The sequence below is a fragment of the Bubalus kerabau genome, chromosome 10 (genome assembly GCF_029407905.1).
Source record: "Bubalus kerabau isolate K-KA32 ecotype Philippines breed swamp buffalo chromosome 10, PCC_UOA_SB_1v2, whole genome shotgun sequence".
Lineage (NCBI taxonomy): Eukaryota > Metazoa > Chordata > Mammalia > Artiodactyla > Bovidae > Bubalus > Bubalus kerabau.
The window spans coordinates 18053867-18072417 of record NC_073633.1 but is presented as its reverse complement, the minus strand read 5'-3'; the positions used below and the strand labels follow the sequence as shown (position 1 = coordinate 18072417).

The 18551-nt window shown below is 48.8% G+C and overlaps 2 long non-coding RNA genes across 11 annotated transcripts in view; one reads left to right on the top strand and one right to left on the bottom strand.

Annotated features, from left to right (window-relative positions):
* Nucleotides 1-321: 321 nt before the first annotated feature.
* The window catches only part of LOC129620927 (uncharacterized), an 89084-nt gene continuing 70854 nt past the window's right edge, over nt 322-18551 (bottom strand). For 5 of the 10 annotated variants that reach the window (XR_008698866.1, XR_008698865.1, XR_008698867.1 and 2 more), the window contains 4 exons: nt 3805-3896; nt 2387-2473; nt 1555-1620; nt 322-979 (listed from right to left, as the gene is read on the bottom strand). This is a non-coding gene — a long non-coding RNA (uncharacterized LOC129620927). Of the gene's footprint in view, nt 980-1554; nt 1621-2386; nt 2474-3804; nt 3897-4641; nt 4765-4827; nt 4932-4999; nt 5131-5161; nt 5289-9061; nt 9460-18551 lie in introns of those variants that run through there. The other 5 variants (XR_008698871.1, XR_008698870.1, XR_008698873.1 and 2 more) reach the window with 5 other exon arrangements.
* LOC129620928 (uncharacterized) lies at nt 9119-16996 on the top strand. The gene is made up of 4 exons (XR_008698874.1): nt 9119-9247; nt 9473-10401; nt 15743-15907; nt 16190-16996. It is a non-coding gene; the product is annotated as an uncharacterized LOC129620928 (long non-coding RNA).

Genomic DNA, 18551 nt, shown 5'->3' with positions numbered 1-18551 from the left:
GGATCTGAAGTGTCTTCCTTAAGTGGCCATGCCAGATGGACAACCACAAAGACAGTGGTGGGGTGGGGGGTTGGGGGGTGCTGGTGCAAGGCATCCAACCATCTCTAAGTGTGGGTTGGACCCTTCAAACTCATCATCTATTCATCTTGCTTCCTGGTGTAAACACCTATCCTCAGGCAAAGAGGATTGCAAAAAGAGAGTATGAGGAGCGAAAATGAAGAATAGAGTCACATAATAAAGGAAGGGTAAGAGAATCATCAAAGGTCAAAGTTGAGAATAAGACGACAAATATTCTTAAAAACAAATAATAAGAGAAATCAGGATCTGAAAATATTGAGTTTATGCATAATAAAATCAACTGGATTAAAAAACAATATTAGAACCTCAGATATAAAATGCCAAAAATCTAAAAGTGAGAGTGATTCACTAGGAGCAACTGAAAGAGTGGCTCCAACTCAAAAAGTTAAAAGCGATAATAAATTAATTGTTTAAAGTGCAGGAAATGGGAGGATTGATAAATGGGGTCCAAATGGGAATGCGGGATAAGGAAAAATGAGATAATAAAATAGGAAAATCCCGTTAATGTCGGGCCTTCGAGCTCCTGGGGACAGTGAGTGTGCCTGGTCAGGAGGGCGCCTGCTCCTCTGCCCTCAAACCCTCCCAGTGCAGCAGGCAGAGGGGCACAGGGGGTGCTGTGAGCTGGTGGAAGGAGCCCCAGTCTGGGAGTCAGGGGACTGGGTCCCAGTGGGGTCTGATGGCGTCCCTGCAGGGCCCGAGCTAATTTCCCGACCAGTCCTCAGTCTCCGCAGCTACAGGAGAAGAGCACCGACTTGATAGGCACGGGGTTCCTTCTGTTGCGCTGTCTGGGCTGGCAAATGGGTGCAGCAGCAAGAAGGAGACTGAGAAGCTTGGTTTCCTGGCTTCTTAGGGGAAGCACTGAATCTGGAGGCTGAAGACCTGGGTGTGAGTCCCTAGGGTTCTAGAGCACAGCAGAAAGCAGAAAACAAGGGCTGGGGACTTCCCTGGTGAACCAGTGGCTAAGACTCCGCACTCCCAGTGGAGGGTGCCAGGTTCAACCCCTGGTCAGGAAACTAGATCCCACATGCCACAACTAAGAGTTCTCAGGGCACAACCAGAAGCTTTCCCACAATGCTGCAGCTAAAATCCCGCGTGCCGCAACTCAGACCCAGTGAGCCAAATGAAGAAATAAATAACATATTTTAGAAGCAAGCAAGCAAGCGCTGTTCAACAGGCAGCAGGGGGAGGCGGGGGTTGCCACCTCCCAAGTCCCCAAACCACAACCATCCATGTAAGTCACCCCGCCCATGAGGAAACCCAGCCACACCCTGCAGCCACGTGAGCAGTATCCCAGAGCAGGGCTTCTTCAGCTTTTCACCATCTCTCTGGTTCCCTGGCACTCAGCTGCTTGAAGGCAGGTGCTTGCCTTATGTAGGACTTTATCTCAGCCCCAACTCCAGGCCCCAGCATGAATCTTACTGAGACCCTCGTCACTGCACATGTGAGGGATGAAGAAAATAAAAATGGGAATTCTACCTCTTGTCAGTGCTTGGTAGGTGCCATTGCTTCATCTGCACGGGGTCATTTAATCCTCACAACAGCCTGTAGGGTAAGTTCAGTTCAGTTCAGTCACTCAGTCGTGTCCGACTCTTTGCGACCCCATGAATCGCAGCATGCCAGGCCTCACTGTCCATCACCAACTCCCGGAGTTCACTCAGACTCATGTCCATCGAGTCAGTGATGCCATCCAGCCATCTCATCCTCTGTCGTCCCCTTCTCCTCCTGCCCCCAATACCTCCCAGCATCAGAGTTTTTTCCAATGAGTCAGCTCTTCGCATGAGGTGGCCAAAGTACTGGAGTTTCAGCTTTAGCATCATTCCTTCAAAAGGAAGGTAAGGACTATTATTATCCCAAGGTGGATAAACTAAGGTTCAGAGGCTGAAATCATTCTCCCAATGTTGCCCAACCAGGAAAGAGCTGAGGTGGGATTTAGATTCAGGTATTCTGACTTCAAAATGGTGAGATTCATCATTCTGCTATGAGGCGAATGAGAGGAAACGACCCTGGACCCCAAAGTCCACTGGTATAAGTTTGTTTCAGGTGGCTCAGTGGTTAAGAATCCACCTGCCAGTGCAGGAGACTCAAGTTCAATCCCTGGGTCAGGAAGATCCTCTGGAGAAGGAAATGGCGGCCCACTCCAGTGTTCTTGCCTGGAGGATCCCCATGGACAGAGGAGCCTGGTGGGCTACAGTCCATGGGGTCACAGAGTCAGACATGACTGAGTGACTGAGCATGCTGCATAGGTATGTTTGAGACCTCGGAATGAGGCAGCCATGGTGTGGTGAGGGTACAGATGGGGTGCTCTTACCCTATTGTTGGGGTGGGAACCCAGCTCTCCAACGTTCTGGCTTATCCTTCTGGGTCTCCTCTGCTTTGGTGCTGGGGCAAAGGGAATCTGCAACAGAACAGAACAGCCTCTTCAGGATAAAACCCAAGGAAGAAACAGACAAGGGACTAGTGTCCCCTGGCAAAGGGAGGTGGAAATTTCCCTCTGGGGAAGGAGCCTTGGGCCCGGAGGCCTGGATAGCCCCTTAGGAGGCCTTGACCTCTCGCAGTTCATTCTCACCATCTTCTTCCCAGGGGCTGTGAGACATGGCTCTGATGCGTCTGCCCCCCGCCCTTAGCAGACTCCCAGCACTTAGGACACACTTCTGCCGCCCACTCCCCACTCCACCCCCTCCCCTGGGCCTCCACCAGACCCAGACAATGTCTGCATCTTTATGATTCCACGGCTCAGTCTCAATCCTGGCTGGTGGAGTCAATGGGCAGACCAAGTTCCCTCGGTGTTTAAGGGCAAACATCCAGTGGAGGCTGCTGCTCCTGCCTTGGAACTGTCCCCTCAGAAGCGGATGAGGCCTCTTCAGCCTCCATCCTATAATGATGTGGACCTGACCCCTCCTCCCCATGGGCTCCTGGAGACAACTGAGTTCTCTGCTCTTCCATGAACTTTCCTGTCTGCCTCCTCTGAAGGGTCATACCTTGCTCCTCCACTAGGGAGGCTCCCACCACTCCTCACGGGCCCCCAGGTGGTGGGCTGCAACAGCCCTCTGCGAGGGCCCAGCTCTCTTCTCTCCCTCAAAGTGTTTCCAGTTCTCTTAGCTGCAACCTCTGACCTGGAGAGGCCTCTGAGGTCAAGCCAGTTCTGCTTCTGGGGAGACACAGGAAGCCCCTCCTCAAGGAGGGAGGCTAAGCCCCCAAAGGAAATGGTGCCCTGGCCCCACCACCCATCCATTTATGCAATGAACAGTCACTGGGGGCTGCTCGGTGTCAGGCGCCGGGTGGGCTCTCGGAGGGAGCCAGGAGCCAGGGCTCTTCCCCTGTGGACGTGTGGTACGGGGACAGCCAACACACGGAGCAATCATAGGCTGCGTGGTCAGGGCTGGGACTAAATCACCCCTCCTTCCTCAGCCTCAGGTCCTCATCTGTAAAATGGGCACACCACCATCACTCCCAGGGTGGGTGGGATGGTTGAATCAGACAACACGTAGAAAGTCTCCCCCATGGTAATAGGCGTGTGCAGCATTTTCCGCACTGCAGGTTGAGTTCTAAGTGTGGGCTGCCAAGAATTTAGTGCCATGAACAATTTCTTTTACAAAGGAAATAGAATAAAAACATTACGTGCATCCTCTGAATTAAGAGTATTATTTTGTAAAAATTCTACTTTAGTTATTAGCGTGTGTATACATACTGGGTCATTTTTTTCAAAGAAGGTTGAAGGCCACTGACCTAGTAATCAGAGCAGGGCTTTGGGGTCATCTCCTTCCACCACTTAGGACACCATGTGACACAGCTGCATATCTCTTCACCTCCAAGCCTCCCTGCAGTTGAGAAGAACGATGAGACAGCACGTGAACACGCTGCTCAGAACAGGCATCCAGGACATCACAGGGCCTCCGAACGTGGCTGCCTCTTCTGTATGTTAGCATTGTGTAGATCACATATCAAGACCCCCAGGTCAGGGGCTGATTATCTCTGACTAAAAACATGACAAGTTAAAAAGGAAGCTGTGGTGAGGTGGTGGTGGTTTAGTTGCTAAGTCATATCTGACTCTTGCAATCCCATGAACTGTAGCCCACCAGGCTCCTCTGTCCATGGGATTCTCCAGGCAAGAATACTGGAGTTGGTTGCCATGCCCTCCTCCAGGGGATCTTCCTGACCAGGGATCAAACCCAGGTCTCCTGCACTGCAGGTCGATTCTTTACCATCTGAGCCACTAGGGAAGTTGGAGTGGTTTGCCATTTCCTTCTCCAGGGGATCTTCCTGACCAGGGATCAAACCCAGGTGTCCTGCACTGCAGACAGATTCTTTACAGACTGAGCTACCAGGGAAGCCCTAAGAAGGAAGCTAGTATTGTTATTGTTGTTTTTTCTATATCAATGACTAACATTTTCAGGCATTTGTGTGCCAGGTACCAACCTCATTTAACCCTCACAGCAGCTGGGTGAGGTAAATTGTATCATCCCCATTTTACAGCTGACAAAACTGAGGTAATGGGAGGTTGAGACTTACAGACCTTGTCTAGCCAACTCTCACTCCTGCCCCCACACCAGCCACGCTCCCTACCTTGATTCAGAGTCTCCTCTGCCCCCAAGGTCCCCAGTGGCTCCAGTTTTGAGCCTCCTGGGCCCCAGCTGCCCTGTCTGCAGGTGCCCTGCCTGGCCTCCCTGGCCTGGTAATTTCATGCACTTGCCCAACCTCATGCTACCACACTCCAGCTGTTTCTTATTTCAAAGCCCCACTCCTCAGCACCTTCTGCACTTGGTAGCACCCAGGCAGCTGGTTACAGGAGTGGGGAGTGGGGAGCAGGATGCAACCTGGTCTTCAGGGCCAGAGCCAGGCCTGGAGGCTATGACCCTGCAGCTCTCAGCTCCAGTCCGGAGTGGCCAGGAGAACAGGACTCTACCAAAGTCTGAGAAAGCACCTGCAAAGGAAGTCCTCCCCACAGGAGCCCCAGCTCAGGAGCTGAGCCCTGAGCCGGAAGTGGAGAACCAGCACCCAACCTGAGGGTGGGCCCGAGTGCCACTGCTGCTGAAGCAGGCAGCACGGGCTGGGTACCAGCATGGTGTCAGCCGCCAGCTCTTACCACATCGATCATCCAGTCCTTAAGACATATTAAAATGGATTTAAAAAGACATTTTGCATTTTCTCTCCTTAACACCCACATTATTGCCACACATCGGCTTTTGTTTTAATTAAAATCGGTTTTGAAATCCTCCATGAAACTTCAGTGGGATTGTTAAAGGCAGCAATTTCCTTATCGGCAGCGCATCCCCACAACATACTGTAATAGTTATTTTGCAACAAAGCACAAGTCTTATTAATTTAGCTCAATCAAATCAGCACCACGTTAATTTATGGGGCTGTAAAAATCTGGCAGTGCCACTCTAGATCAAGGAACTTAGAGCAGGCAACACACCAAGTGGGATGTTTATTTTGTACAATGGTCCCTAACTGCATTTCTGTGATTTAAAAGCTTTCCGAGGCGTGCGATGATAATATTACATGCATATAGAATTGTGTGTTTGCTACGCCTCATTACTCCCCGCAGAGACCCAAAATCATTTGGTATTCAACTCCTACCTAAAATATTTCCTTTTACATACAAATATTTTTTCTGCTTTAAATGGCTTCTCTATGTTAAAAAAGTTTTTTTTCCGGGGCCGTGAAGCAAGATCGTTTCCTACATGGGATTCTATTTTGGTCCAGTGTTGATCTTTAGTGGTGATTACTAAGTGAGTAGCTGGTTTTTCCTCCTTCTTCCCCTCTGGCCATGCCCTCCAAATTCGAAGCAGGTGAAGGTCTCCCTGGGATTGATTTTGCATTTTCTGCCAGCCCCCGCCCCCACCCCATCTTGTTTCCCGATTCCTGTTTCCTGGTTTACTTTTATTGATGTCTACTTCAGCAACTAGGAATGTTTCTTTCTAACTCACATCTTAATAGCAAAGCCCACAGTAACAATTATGATTTGCCAGGAGATGCAGTGTAGCAGCCAGTGGGGGATTTGCAAGGCTGTGTGGGATGGGGAATTGCAGCAGCTGTGGGCTAGAAATGGGGCGATGGAGGCTCAGAGAAGGCAAGTGACCTGTCCAAAGTCACACAGCAAGTAAGGAAGAGCACTGGACTCTGGGACTCAACCCAAAACCTCTGAGTTTCAATTTTCCCATTAGAATAAAGACGTACAAATTGGAAGGAGGTCACTCATGTGAAGGGCATAGCACAGGGCCTGGGAACAGAGCGGGGCCTTAGCAATATTAGGATATAACTGTATTGTCCTTCCTCCACAAGGGCTGGTCCTGTCTTTCAAGTGCCCGACTCTGGATTGCAGAGCTGGGCGATGCTCAGGTGCAAGCTAAGGGCAACTGACATCTCACATACTTATATCTACAGAGCTTCTCCTGTGTACCAAGATGCTTCCACCTGCTCCAGGGGGAGCACACACCTGCTCTGAGGATACAGACTAAGTGCTAAAATACACTGTTAACTGATGGACTCAAAACAACTTGTCAAAAGACAGACAGCTGTGAAACCTTATTTAATGGAGGAGAAAACCAAGACTGGTAGAGAGTTTGGATGACCACTCTCAGGTAAGGCAACTGATGGCCAAGAAGAGAGTCCAACCCAGGGCTGCCGACTCCAAGGTCAGTGCCCTTTCTTGCACACTGACTGCCTTGGGCTCCCTGGCTGGCCCATAGTGGCTGAGGCTTGGGCAGGAAACATGCTTTCTATCTGTGGTATAAACAGCTGCTGATACGACAGGATTTGAAAGGCACCCCTGGTTCCCCTTCTGACTGTGGCCAAGGCTTAGAGAGAATCATCCTCTAGGTTAAGTCCGGCCTTTTCACCACATAGGTATTTATTTACTTTAACTATATGGGCCACATCATCCACCAAGTTTCTTTCTCTGTCCCGTTAGTGAGCATGAGTTTCTGGTTAGTCTAGACAGCAGGGGAGCTCTTAGTCCCTGGCGGGGGCCTTTGTGTTGGGGGTGGAGACTCTGTCATGTGACTCCCAGATGCAATCGTATCTTTAGTGACAATGACATGGGGAACTCACTGCCTTCAGAGACAGTCCACACATTGACTGGACAAAGCTCTGGTTTGAAACTGACCTTTCCTGGTAGAACCCAAACCAACATTGTCAGTAAAGCATCAACAAAGTGAAAAAAGTGAATGTGTTAGTCGCTCAGTCGTATCTGATCCTATGCGACTCTATGCCAGGCTCCTCTGTCCATGGAATTCTCCAGGCAAGAATACTGGGGTGGGTTGCCAATTGCCTTCTTCAGGGGATCTTCCCAACGCAGAGATTGAATCCAAGTCTCCCATGTTGCAGGCAGATTTTTTACCATCTGAGCCACCAGGGAAGCCCAAGAATACTGGAGTGGGTTGCCATTGCCATCTTCAGGGGATCTTCCCAACGCAGAGATTGAATCCAAGTCTCCCATGTTGCAGGCAGCTTCTTTACCATCTGAGCCACCGGGGAAGCTCCCACTTACAAGTGGCCAGGCATGCTCTCTGATCTGCCCAATTCTAAGAGCTTCCAGGGTCACCTGGAGAGGGAGGACGTGATAGCCATGCCAAGTGCTAACCTATTAATACGTAAGCTGGTGAAGGCCAAGAGAGCTATCTCTGTGGACCTGGGCAGGCAAGGCCCCAGGTCCCAGAGGGCCAGACATCGGAGGTGAAGTTACAGGACAGGAAAAGATGGGGCCGCATGTGCTGTGTGCGTGGCCCCATGGCCTCTGGCAAGTAATGAAGCCAGAAAAGTCACAGCCAAGGGGCGGGGTTCTGGGCTAATCCAAACCCTTTGGTTACGTTCCAGGAAAAGACCATTAAGAAGGCGAGATGTGAGCCGAGAGGGCCTGTGGGATGAAGCTTCAGAGCAGGCATCATGATTGGGCGGTGACGTCAAGACAGATAGCCTCACTGTTGGCTTAACTCAACAAGTACTTCGGAAAACCTGCTACATGCCCAGCTCCAGGCGGGCTCAGGAGAGCAGCGGAAGGTGTTCTCCATTCAGACCCTGTCCTCCTGGGGCAGCCGCGGGTTGAGAGTCTGCAGACTCCAGGGCCCACTTCATCCTGCTGAGCGAGTCGGTTCCCATTTCCTGCCCAGTTTGGTTTCTCTGTCTGTGCTGCTCTGTCGGGGGTGGGCCCTGGAGGAAACAGAAATGCTCATAGAGTAGGCTGCTCTTTGGACATCCTAGCTCAGCCTCTGCAAACAAGTGCTAAGCAGGTCCTGTGCTTGAACCAGTCTGCGAGGCACCGCACAAAAGAGGCAGCAACTTGGTTGCTTTCAAAATGGCTTCTCTTGGGACTTCCCTGGTGACCCAGTGGTTAAGACTCTACCCTTCCAATTAAGGGGGCACAGGTTCAATCCCTGGTCAGGGAACTAAGATCCCACATGCTACATAGCCAAAATAAATAAATTTAAATTAAAAAGAAATGTTAAAAAAAAAAGGCTTCTCTCAGATGAAGCGCAGTGAGATCATAGTGTCTTTGTGTGAATTTGAAGAAGGCACCCCCTTGGCATGTATATGGCTCCATAGGTCCCCAGATTGGCACAGGGACCACAGGAGGGACGTCAGCCTTTACAGCCTCATGGGCTGAGCACACTTGTGCAATAAACTACTTGAACAACTATAGTTAGTGGCTTTGCCCCAGACCCCAATCAAGTGGCCAAAACCCCCAGACCTTAGGACTTTCCTGGTGGTCCAGTGATTAGGATTCTGTGCTTCCAAAGCAGGGGCCACAGATGTGATCCCTGGCTGGGGAACTAAGATCCCACATGCTGTACGGCTTAGCCAAAAAAAACCCAGATCTTTGCAGTCATTATTGGTGAAAAGTTCCAGGCTTAGGCTCCCCCTAGACATATGAATTGCCCCAGATCTAAGCCAGGACTCCCCCCAAAAGAGGAAGAAAGCTGTGCTCTAGTAGAGTCCCACCACCCAGACCAACTCGCTCAGAAACTCAGCATCACTACACTACCTCCCCCGTCATTCCTTCATTCCTTTCACGGAGGGACAGGTGGACATGGCCAGGAGGAGAAGACAAACCCCCAAAGCCCCTTCCTGCAGTCAGGGCCAAACCTTCGCCGCCTTCTTGCTGCTCTTTAAGAAGCTTTCTAAAGAAGAGGAACCTCCCGCGGTAGCAGATGGCGGATAAGTAGGAATGGTAAATAGTTTTAATTACTGCATAATGTAAGTGAGACAATAAAGGGGAGACAGTGGAAGCAAGCTGCTGCCGCCGAGGCCCTGAAACTGTTGTGGGGCCCAATTTGTCTGGCATGTGCTGTTCCTAGTCTTGGGAGGGCTTTAAAGAGAACGCCGAAAATATTAATTGCCCGCCTCACTGGCCCATCCATCTTCACAACCGAGTAACACGCTTTTTTAATTTCAGGGGAATCGTTTTCAAATGGGAATCATGCAAATGAGTATTTTAGCTATTCATTTGTTTTACTGCGAGCGCTTTGTGAGCAAATGGCCTACAGCTTGCAATGAATTAAAGACATGGGCACTGGAGACCGATTTTTAATACAAAGTCTTGACTCGGAGACGACCCCGACCAGCAGCACAGAAAATGTTGGCATAGCAACTTTGGGCATTTTCATGCAAATTGGCTTCTATATAGATGATACGAATGCAATGTTTTCCTTCAACTAATCATCATAAAATTAGTTTCACTATATTTAAATGCCTCCACTTAATGCATTATATCCATATGCATGAAATTGCCTCCGCTAATGCAGTACATAAAATGCCAAAGATACAATGAATAGCCAAATTGCAAGCAGTTATGTTATCTCCCATAAAAACAACTCCCCTCCCCCTTCTTTTTTTTTTTTGGTGAGTGTGGGTGTTATTGAGTATGTGGGTGCCAAAGGCATCTATCACAAATTGCTATTAACCCACAGACTCATACACACACACACATCCCAAAGTCCTCTACAGTTAAGTAACGTTAAGGCTGTAACACAATTTAACAAAAGCCAGACAAGGTCGGGACTGGGCAACCTCCCGTCATTCAGAGCCGGTGTTCAGATGAGATAGTGACAAGCACTTGCCCTATTTTGGCATTAGCTCCAGGACGGGGTGGTGCCCCTCCCACTCCTTCCCCATATGTATTGAATTGCAGGCCTGAGAGGTATGTGTCTGAGCTCATCTGGAGAAGACCAGTTGGACCAAGAATTCAACTGGAAATAATCAAAGATGGAGCCCTTCTTGGTGAGAACAGTCCCAGAAGGCTGGCCCTGGTAGATTAGAGAGATGAAAACTCAGGAGGAACATGATCAAAGTCAGTAACTGAGACAAGATCGGTGCGGAAGGCAGGTAGGGAATGTCCGGGGAACCCTTGCGCTCTGGGTGCTGTGCTTGGCACTCGACACGCGCCATGCCATGCCATCTTTACTACAGTGCAGGCACTGAAGATGCCAATGTGCTCATCGCTGGCCCTGGCAACCCTGAAATGTGTCTCTATAAAACTGAGGAACACATCTGAGGTTATATGACCGGTACGCGCCAGAAGGATTCAAACTCAGGTTTCTCCAATCCCAAAGCTGCCTTTTCTCCATGTCAGGCTGCCCCCTGCATGACACGTGGAGTAACGGCGGGACTGGGCTCTCTTGTTTGCATTTTTGCTCCAAGGGGAGCTGTCCTCAGCGGCAGGGCAGGCGCTGGGAGGGAAGATGATAGTCTTGTGAGTCTTCCCTTCAACACTGAGGCTTGATTCTCCTTCTGTTTCTGATGAGACCTCAGCCTGGACCCCAAATTCCCCAAGGTCAAGAGGATAAGGCTTCACATGGACAGCGGGCATCACCCTCCAACTCACTAACTGGGCCCCTACCCCTTTCAATCCACTGAGAAAGTCAGGGTTCTTCTCCATTCCAGCCTTGGTGGATTTGAAATTTGGCTTAAATATGTTGGTGCTAGGCAAGTCCAGGGTAGGGGTTACCAGGGAGAGAAGCAAGAGGTGAATTCGGAAAAACACAAGCCCTTCCTTCCCACCTGGTGATAAAGTTCCACCTCAGGAATTCTCCAATTCTCATTCATTGGGGGACTCTGTGTTTGGCTTAAGTAGGGGTGGCATTTCTTCACAAAAAAAAAACATGAGGTGTGGTAGAAACAGTATGATGGTTTCTGAAAAATTTGAAAACAGAACTGCCACACGATGCAGCAGTTTCACTTCTCGTTATATTAATATCTGAAAGAACTGAACGCAGATACTTGCACGCCCATGTTCACAGCACACTGCTCACAACAGCCAAGAGGCGGAAGCAACCCGAGTGCCCATCAAGGGATGAGTGCGTAAACAAGATGGGGTGTATCCATGCACCTCCTCAAAAAGGGAGGAAACTCTGGCACAAATCATAACATAAATGCACCTTGGAGACATTGTGACTGTAAGCCAGTCACCCAAACACACACACAAAAACACTGTATGATTCCACTTATATGATGTACCTAGAACAGTCAAAATCATGGAGACATAAAGTAGAATGGTGGTCACCAGGGGCGGGGAAGAAGGGGGAATGGGGAATTAGCATTTAATAGTTATTGAAGTTCACTCTGGGAAGATGAGTAAAGTTCTGAAGTGATAATGGTTGCACACAATGTAAATGTGCTTAAAATTACTGACTATACACTCAAAAATGGTTAAAGGAGTAAATTTTATGCCATATGTGTTTTACTCAATTAAAAACTTTTTTTTTTAATGTATGAAGTAGGAAGACATCTTCCCCAAAACCCTAAGCATGTCACAGAATTCAGGGGCTAAACTCTTTTGAGCTGCTTAAGAAGTGAGGACAGCTCTTCCTGATCACTCAGGATTGCCCACATCTTGTGAAGCACTTCTGTGTTCAATACAGGCTTGTTGAATTAAATTAAGTTAAATTAAATTAAATGGTAAAGTGAGGGAGATCCTTAAGAGTAAAAGGATTAACTGAGGTCTAAGGCATACGTCAGGAACTCCTCCAATCTCATTAAGTTGGTCCACTTTCCTTTCCTTCTAATTCTCTCCCTCTTGTCTTCTGTCTTGTCTGGACAACCCCCTCCATCTATCCCCAACACACATAAATATGCCTATTATGCGTTTTTCCATTGGTCTTTTCTGTTTCCCCTCCACAAGCGATTTCTCACCACCTGGAATTGTTCATAGCTCCTGTGACTTTACAAACACTAAAGTAAGTCGGCACGCTTGCTTGTAAATGGAATCTTTTATCCTTTGCATTTATCCTTACCAACGCTTACCCAAAACACTGGTTCTAACCTGAAACACAGGTCTTGTGATTCCAATAGCAGCCACCAGATGGCATGTTTTGGAAAAACCCAGTTCAGTTCAGTTCAGTTGCTCAGTCGTGTCCGACTCTTTGCGACCCCATGAATCGCAGCATGCCAGGCCTCCCAGAGTTCACTCAGACTCATGTCCATTGAGTCAGTGATGCCATCCAGCCATCTCATCCTCTATTGTCCCCTCCCAACCTCTTATCAATAAGGCAAATACCGCCTCTGGTGGCTGTAGTGAGATTTGCAAGCAAGGTGGCTAGGTGGCAATCAATCAGAACTTGAGGAGGCACGTCTGTACTTGAAAGCCAGCTCTTTTCCGTGACTGCAAAGGGAACTGCTCCTGAAGATGACCCCACATCAGGTTGCTATCACGTTCCCTCTGGTACCATTAGCTCCCAGGTAACGGGAGCTCCAGCTCAACAGGGCTGCATGAGGTCTTCTTGTGTGTACCCTGCACACAAGAGTTCTAGCAGTCCTGGAGGGGCGGGATTCCGAGTTGAGATCAAATGTTCCAGCTCATTCTGTTTCTACTATCTTTTCCCAGTTTCGGTTTTTAAATCCTGCTCCCATGGAAAACCTCTTGTGGTTCTGTTCTTTGGAAATTTCACCTTGATGTAGCTTCCTTTGCTAGTATCTTCCATGTCTTCACTTCCTCCTGCTGCCCGTGGGGGAAGCTGGGTTTCAGCTGCACTAGAATCCTGTCATCCCTGATCTGCAAAGCTGTTGCTTCCCTTTATAGAACTTCCTTTTACAACTGATAGCATTCCTCTAGTTTACAAGCAGTTAGGAAAAAAAAGAAAAAGAAAAAGAACTGGCAACCACTAGGAATTAGTGCACATTCACTAGGAAAAGCCCTGCCAACCTCACCTGATTTCCCTTCTGATGGGATGCTTTGCAAATAACGCATTTTGATTTCTACAAAACATTTTGTAAGTCTCTCTTGTTAGGCTTTGAACAAAATGGAAAGAGGGAGCAAGATGAAGATTTAGATATGCAGATTCACAGCTGGTTAATCAACCCCACACAAAGAATATGGAGCAACTGATTGGAAGGAGGTCTCTAGTGAAATCTTTATCTCTGCTCTATTCTGCATTTTACTGCCTTGAATGAAGACTCTTCAAAGCAGACTTTCCACATTTCCAAGGCATTGCAGAAGCGGTGACAAATATAATTTGGAAAAAATATTTAATAGGCTATGAAAAATAGACTGGATGCATTATGGTGACATTTAACAGACAAAAATATAAAGTCTCCCATTTAAGTTTAACCTGTCAGTTGGAGAAGCATAAGATGGGAAATACTTAGTCTAACAACAGGGGCTTTCCTGGTGGCTCAGTCAGTAAAGAATCCGCCTGCAATGCGGGAGACCTGGGTTCCATCCCTGGGTTGGGAAGATGCCCTGGAGGAGGGCATGGCAACCCACACCAGTATTCTTGCCTGCAGAATCCCTATGGACAGAGGAGCCTGGCAGGTTACAGTCCATGGGGTCTCAAAGAGTCGGACACAACTGAGCGACTTTCACTTTCACTTCACTTTTCCTGTTGATGTTCTCCGTGGTTTCAATAATACACAAACTGATTCTTTACTAAAGATGGGGTATAGCTGCTAAGAGAACTAGTGCCAACTTAGGTGGGATCAGTGCAAGTGTGGTTAACACGGTGACGGTGCCAGGCCCACTAAGGACTCCGGGGTGAGTGACCAGACGGTCGGGATGCTCCAGTCATTTGACACGAGTAAGCTTCTAGACTGAGCTTCAAAAGGAAACCAGGACAGAGCTTGTCCCTGATGGGCAACTGTGAGGGGAAAGACCACATCTGTTTTACGTTCACACCTGTAGTATCTGGGCTTCCCAGGTGGCACAGAGGTAAAGAATCTGCCTGCCAATGCAGGAGAAGCAAGAGACATGGATTCCATCCCTGGGCTGGGAAGATGCCCTGGAGAAGGCAATGGCAACCCACTCCGGTACTCCAGCCTGGAGAATCCCATGGACAGAGGAGCCTGGTGGGCTACAATCTACGGGGTCGCAATGAGTCAGACATGACTGAGCACATAACCTAATAACTAACGATATCCACTACGGCCTCCTTCACAAGGTCATTGTGAGGATTTTAAAAAATGGCAAAAGTAAAAAACCTGGCACATAATAAAGGCTCCCCCCCAAACTGTGCAGAAAGAATGAATTTTCCCTGAACACCTGTCATGCACCCACTGCTTTCCATGGATAATGAACACCCCTCTGTCCATAAGTTCTGCTCTTTCTTCACAGGCAGAGCCTACCCTCCTCTTTGAGAAACCCTCCCTGACTACACCAAGCCATCATTGTCCTTGCTTCTTCTGGTTCCCCCACTCACTGATCCATACCCTGTTCCCTGACTCCCCTAGGAACTGGGGGGCACCCACAGGGATGGCCATCTGGTCTGACTCTCACTGATTGATACCCTGGTGCCATGAGCTGGCAGAGAAGGCAATGGCAACCCACTCCAGTGTTCTTGCCTGGAGAATCCCACGGACAGGGGAGCCTGGTGGGCTGCCGTCTATGGGGTCGCACAGGGTCAGACACGACTGAAGTGACATAGCAGCAGCTATGAGCTGGACTGGGCAGAGGGGGGTCAGGAAGAGTATCCTGACTGGGGACTCGGGAGACCAGGACTCCAGCCCTGGCTGCTAGAGAACTGGGCAATTCCAGTCTCCTCTCCAGGGTTCATGGAAGGTTCTCCAGGTTGTCCTTCACACACGGGGATTCTCTGTAAAACTTTGACTCCATGGTGTTCTCGGTAACTAGAGGTAAAGACGGATCCTTGACGGACTAGGGTGCCTATGTGGGTGCCATTTTACCTTCCAAGGAAGACTCAGGTGCTTCGAGAGAGTGACATGCTTCCCCCTTCCACCATATCTGTCCACAGGCTTCCTTTGAAGAGATTCAGCTCTTTACACCCTTTCAGGGTGCACTGATGGTCCGTGTCAGAAGCACGTCCTCTGACACTCCTTGAATCTCCTGCTGGTTTTCTCAGAAGCACCGAGGCATTAAGTCTCTAATCTCTGGGGACCTTGGGAAGTTCCTTCCCCCCTCATTTTCTTCATCTATAAAATGAAAGGAGGTGCTCCAAGGCTCCGATCAAAAACAATGTCAGAACTACTCTTTCAGAGCGGGCCTACCCCCAGTAACTGAGGCAGGGATATCAAAACAGGATCTGAGGGTTAGTAAACAAAGCTTATTAAATGGAACCCTCAAACAATTATTCTTCCGATCTCAATCAAGAGACCCAAATAATCTGGTGTCTCAATTTGCTCTAGCAATTTCCTTGAATTTCTGTCGTTGATTAGTTCAGGCAGCCAGTTAATGGGGTCTGGCACACCAAACCCATTCATTTTGTTTTCTTTGAGGCAGGCTCCATCTTGGAAATCTGAACCAGGAGGCAATGGCTTTTGATGTACTGTCAACAGGAAAGCCAGTCCTCACACAATGTCGACACTGCCTGGGACCCCTCAAGGACAATGACATGGAGAGTGAGGATGAAGAAGGACGCGAGAGAGGGTGCCCAGCCACCACTGGGTATGGATGGGGTGGGTATCCCATGAGGCAGGTCTGGCAGCTGCAGAGTCCAGGGGCAAGATGGTTGGGATCCAGGGTGTCCAGCGGTTGATAATAGGAATTCACCCTGGGTTCTAAGAGGCTGAGCCCGAGAAGAAGCGGAAATCCTAATTCCAGAGACCAAGTTGACTTGCTTTCACAGACAGCTGGTAAAAGGTCACAGCCTGACTGGCTCAGAGTAGGTCCATTCACTCAACAATGTTTTTTAAATATTTATTCACTTTATTTATTTGGCTGCACCAGGTCTCGGTTGCCACATATGGGATCTAGTTCCCCGACCAGAGATCGAACCCCAGGCTCCCTGCATTGGGAGTGTGGCGTCTTAGCAGCTGGATCACCGAGGAAGGCCCCATTCAACAATATTGACTGAGGACCTACTATGTACCAATCACTGTTGTAGGCACTGGGGATAGTGCCATGACACAAGGCAGAAGAACCTGGCCTGCACAGAACTAATGCCAATGCGGGAGGCAAAAACAAATAATTACATAATATAATGTCAGGTAATGATTGATAAGGGCCATAAAAAAATAGTGCAGGACAAAGGAAAAGAGAGTGATGGGAGATCGGGTGGTCGGGGAAGGCTTCTCTGAGGAGGCTACAGGAAGCAAGGACATAAATGAAGCAGGGAGTGAGCCACGTGAATATCAAATGAATTTCACCAAAAGCTTCTCTCGTCGCTGTGGGTGATGGAGCTGCATTCAAGACTGAGCATCGGGTTTCCCTGGTGGCTCAGTGGTAAAGAATCTGCCTGCCAATGCAGAGAACATGAGTTCGATCCCTGGTCTGGGAAGATCCCACATGCCATGGAGCAATGAAGCCTGTGAATCACAACTACTCAGGCTGTGCTCCAGAGCCTGGGAACTGCAACTACTGAAGCCTGCATGCCCTGGAGCCCATCCTCTGCAAAACAGAAGTCACCGCAATGAGAAGTCCGCACACAACTAGAGAGAAGCCCCCGCTCATCGCAATCGGAAAAAAGCCCATGCAGCAACGAAGACACAGCACAGCCAAAAATTTAAGAAGAAAAAGAGTGACCGTCAGGAAGTCTCACTAATCCTGGCTTGGGCAGAGAGCATTAATTTCAACTCATCAGAAAAGGGATGTAGCAGGCAGCCCAGGACTGGAACGGAGGGTTAAAGTGGCCTAGGGACCCAGACTCCTCTTGTCTTTCTGCTCTGCCATTGTTAACACGCGGCTCTTGTCCTCAAGGTCATGGAGCAGCTGTTCACCTCCAGACACAGAAAGCCAGTTCAAGACATGAAAGGGGAAGGGAAACAGGCAAAGAAAAGGCCAAAGGGCCATCAGCTGGTCCTGTCCCCTTTAGCCCCACCCAAAGACTTCTGGGTCTTGATGGCCAGAACTGGGTCATGTGGTCACCTCTGCACTAGTCGCTGGGGGAGGGAAGGGGTTGTGTTTGGGGACTGGGTCAGCCAGTCAACACCATCCACCCTGGGTCACGTTATTCAGTTCAGTTCAGTTCAGTCGCTCAGTAGTGTCCAACTCTTCACAACCCCATGAATCGCAGCACGCCAGGCCTCCTGGCCATCACCAACTCCCGGAGTTCACCCAGACTCACGTCCATCGAGTCAGTGATGCCATCCAGCCATCTCATCCTCTTCTCCTCATCTCATCTCATCCAGCCATCTCATCCCCTTCTCCTCCTGCCCCCAATCCCTCCCAGCATCAGTCTTTTCCAATGAGTCAACTCTTCTCTTGAGGTGGCCAAAGTACTGGAGTTTCAGCTTTAGCATCATTCCTTCCAAAGAAATCCCAGGGCTGATCTCCTTCAGAATGGACTGGTTGGATCTCCTTGCAGTCCAAGGGACTCTCCAGAGTCTTCTCCAATACCACAGTTCAAAAGCATCAATTCTTCGGCGCTCAGCCTTCTTCACAGTCCAACTCTCACATCCATACATGACCACAGGAAAAACCATAGCCTTGAATAGACGGACATTTGTTGGCAAAGTAATGTCTCTGCTTTTGAATATGCTATCTAGGTTGGTCATAACTTTCCTTCCAAGGAGTAAGCGTCTTTTAATTTCATGGCTGCAGTCACCATCTGTAGTGATTTTGGAGCCCAGAAAAATAAAGTCTGACACTGTTTCCACTGTTTCCCCATCTATTTCCCATAAAGTGGTGGAACCGGATGCCATGATCTTTATTTTCTGAATGTTGAGCTTTAAACCAACTTTTTCACTCTCCACTTTCACTTTCATCAAGAGGCTTTTGAGTTCCTCTTCACTTTCTGCCATAAGGGTGGTGTCATCTGCATATCTGAGGTTGTTGATATTTCTCCTGGCAATCTTGATTCCAGCTTGTGCTTCTTCCAGCCCAGCGTTTCTCATGATGTACTCTGCATATAAGTTAAATAAGCAGGGTGACAATATACAGCCTTGACGTACTCCTTTCCCTATTTGGAACCAGTCTGTTGTTCCATGTCCAGTTCTAACTGTTGCTTCCTGACCTGCATACAAATTTCTCAAGAGGCAGATCAGGTGGTCTGGTATTCCCATCTCTTTCAGAATTTTCCACAGTTTATTGTGATCCACACAGTCAAAGGCTTTGGCATAGTCAATAAAGCAGAAATAGATGTTTTTCTGGA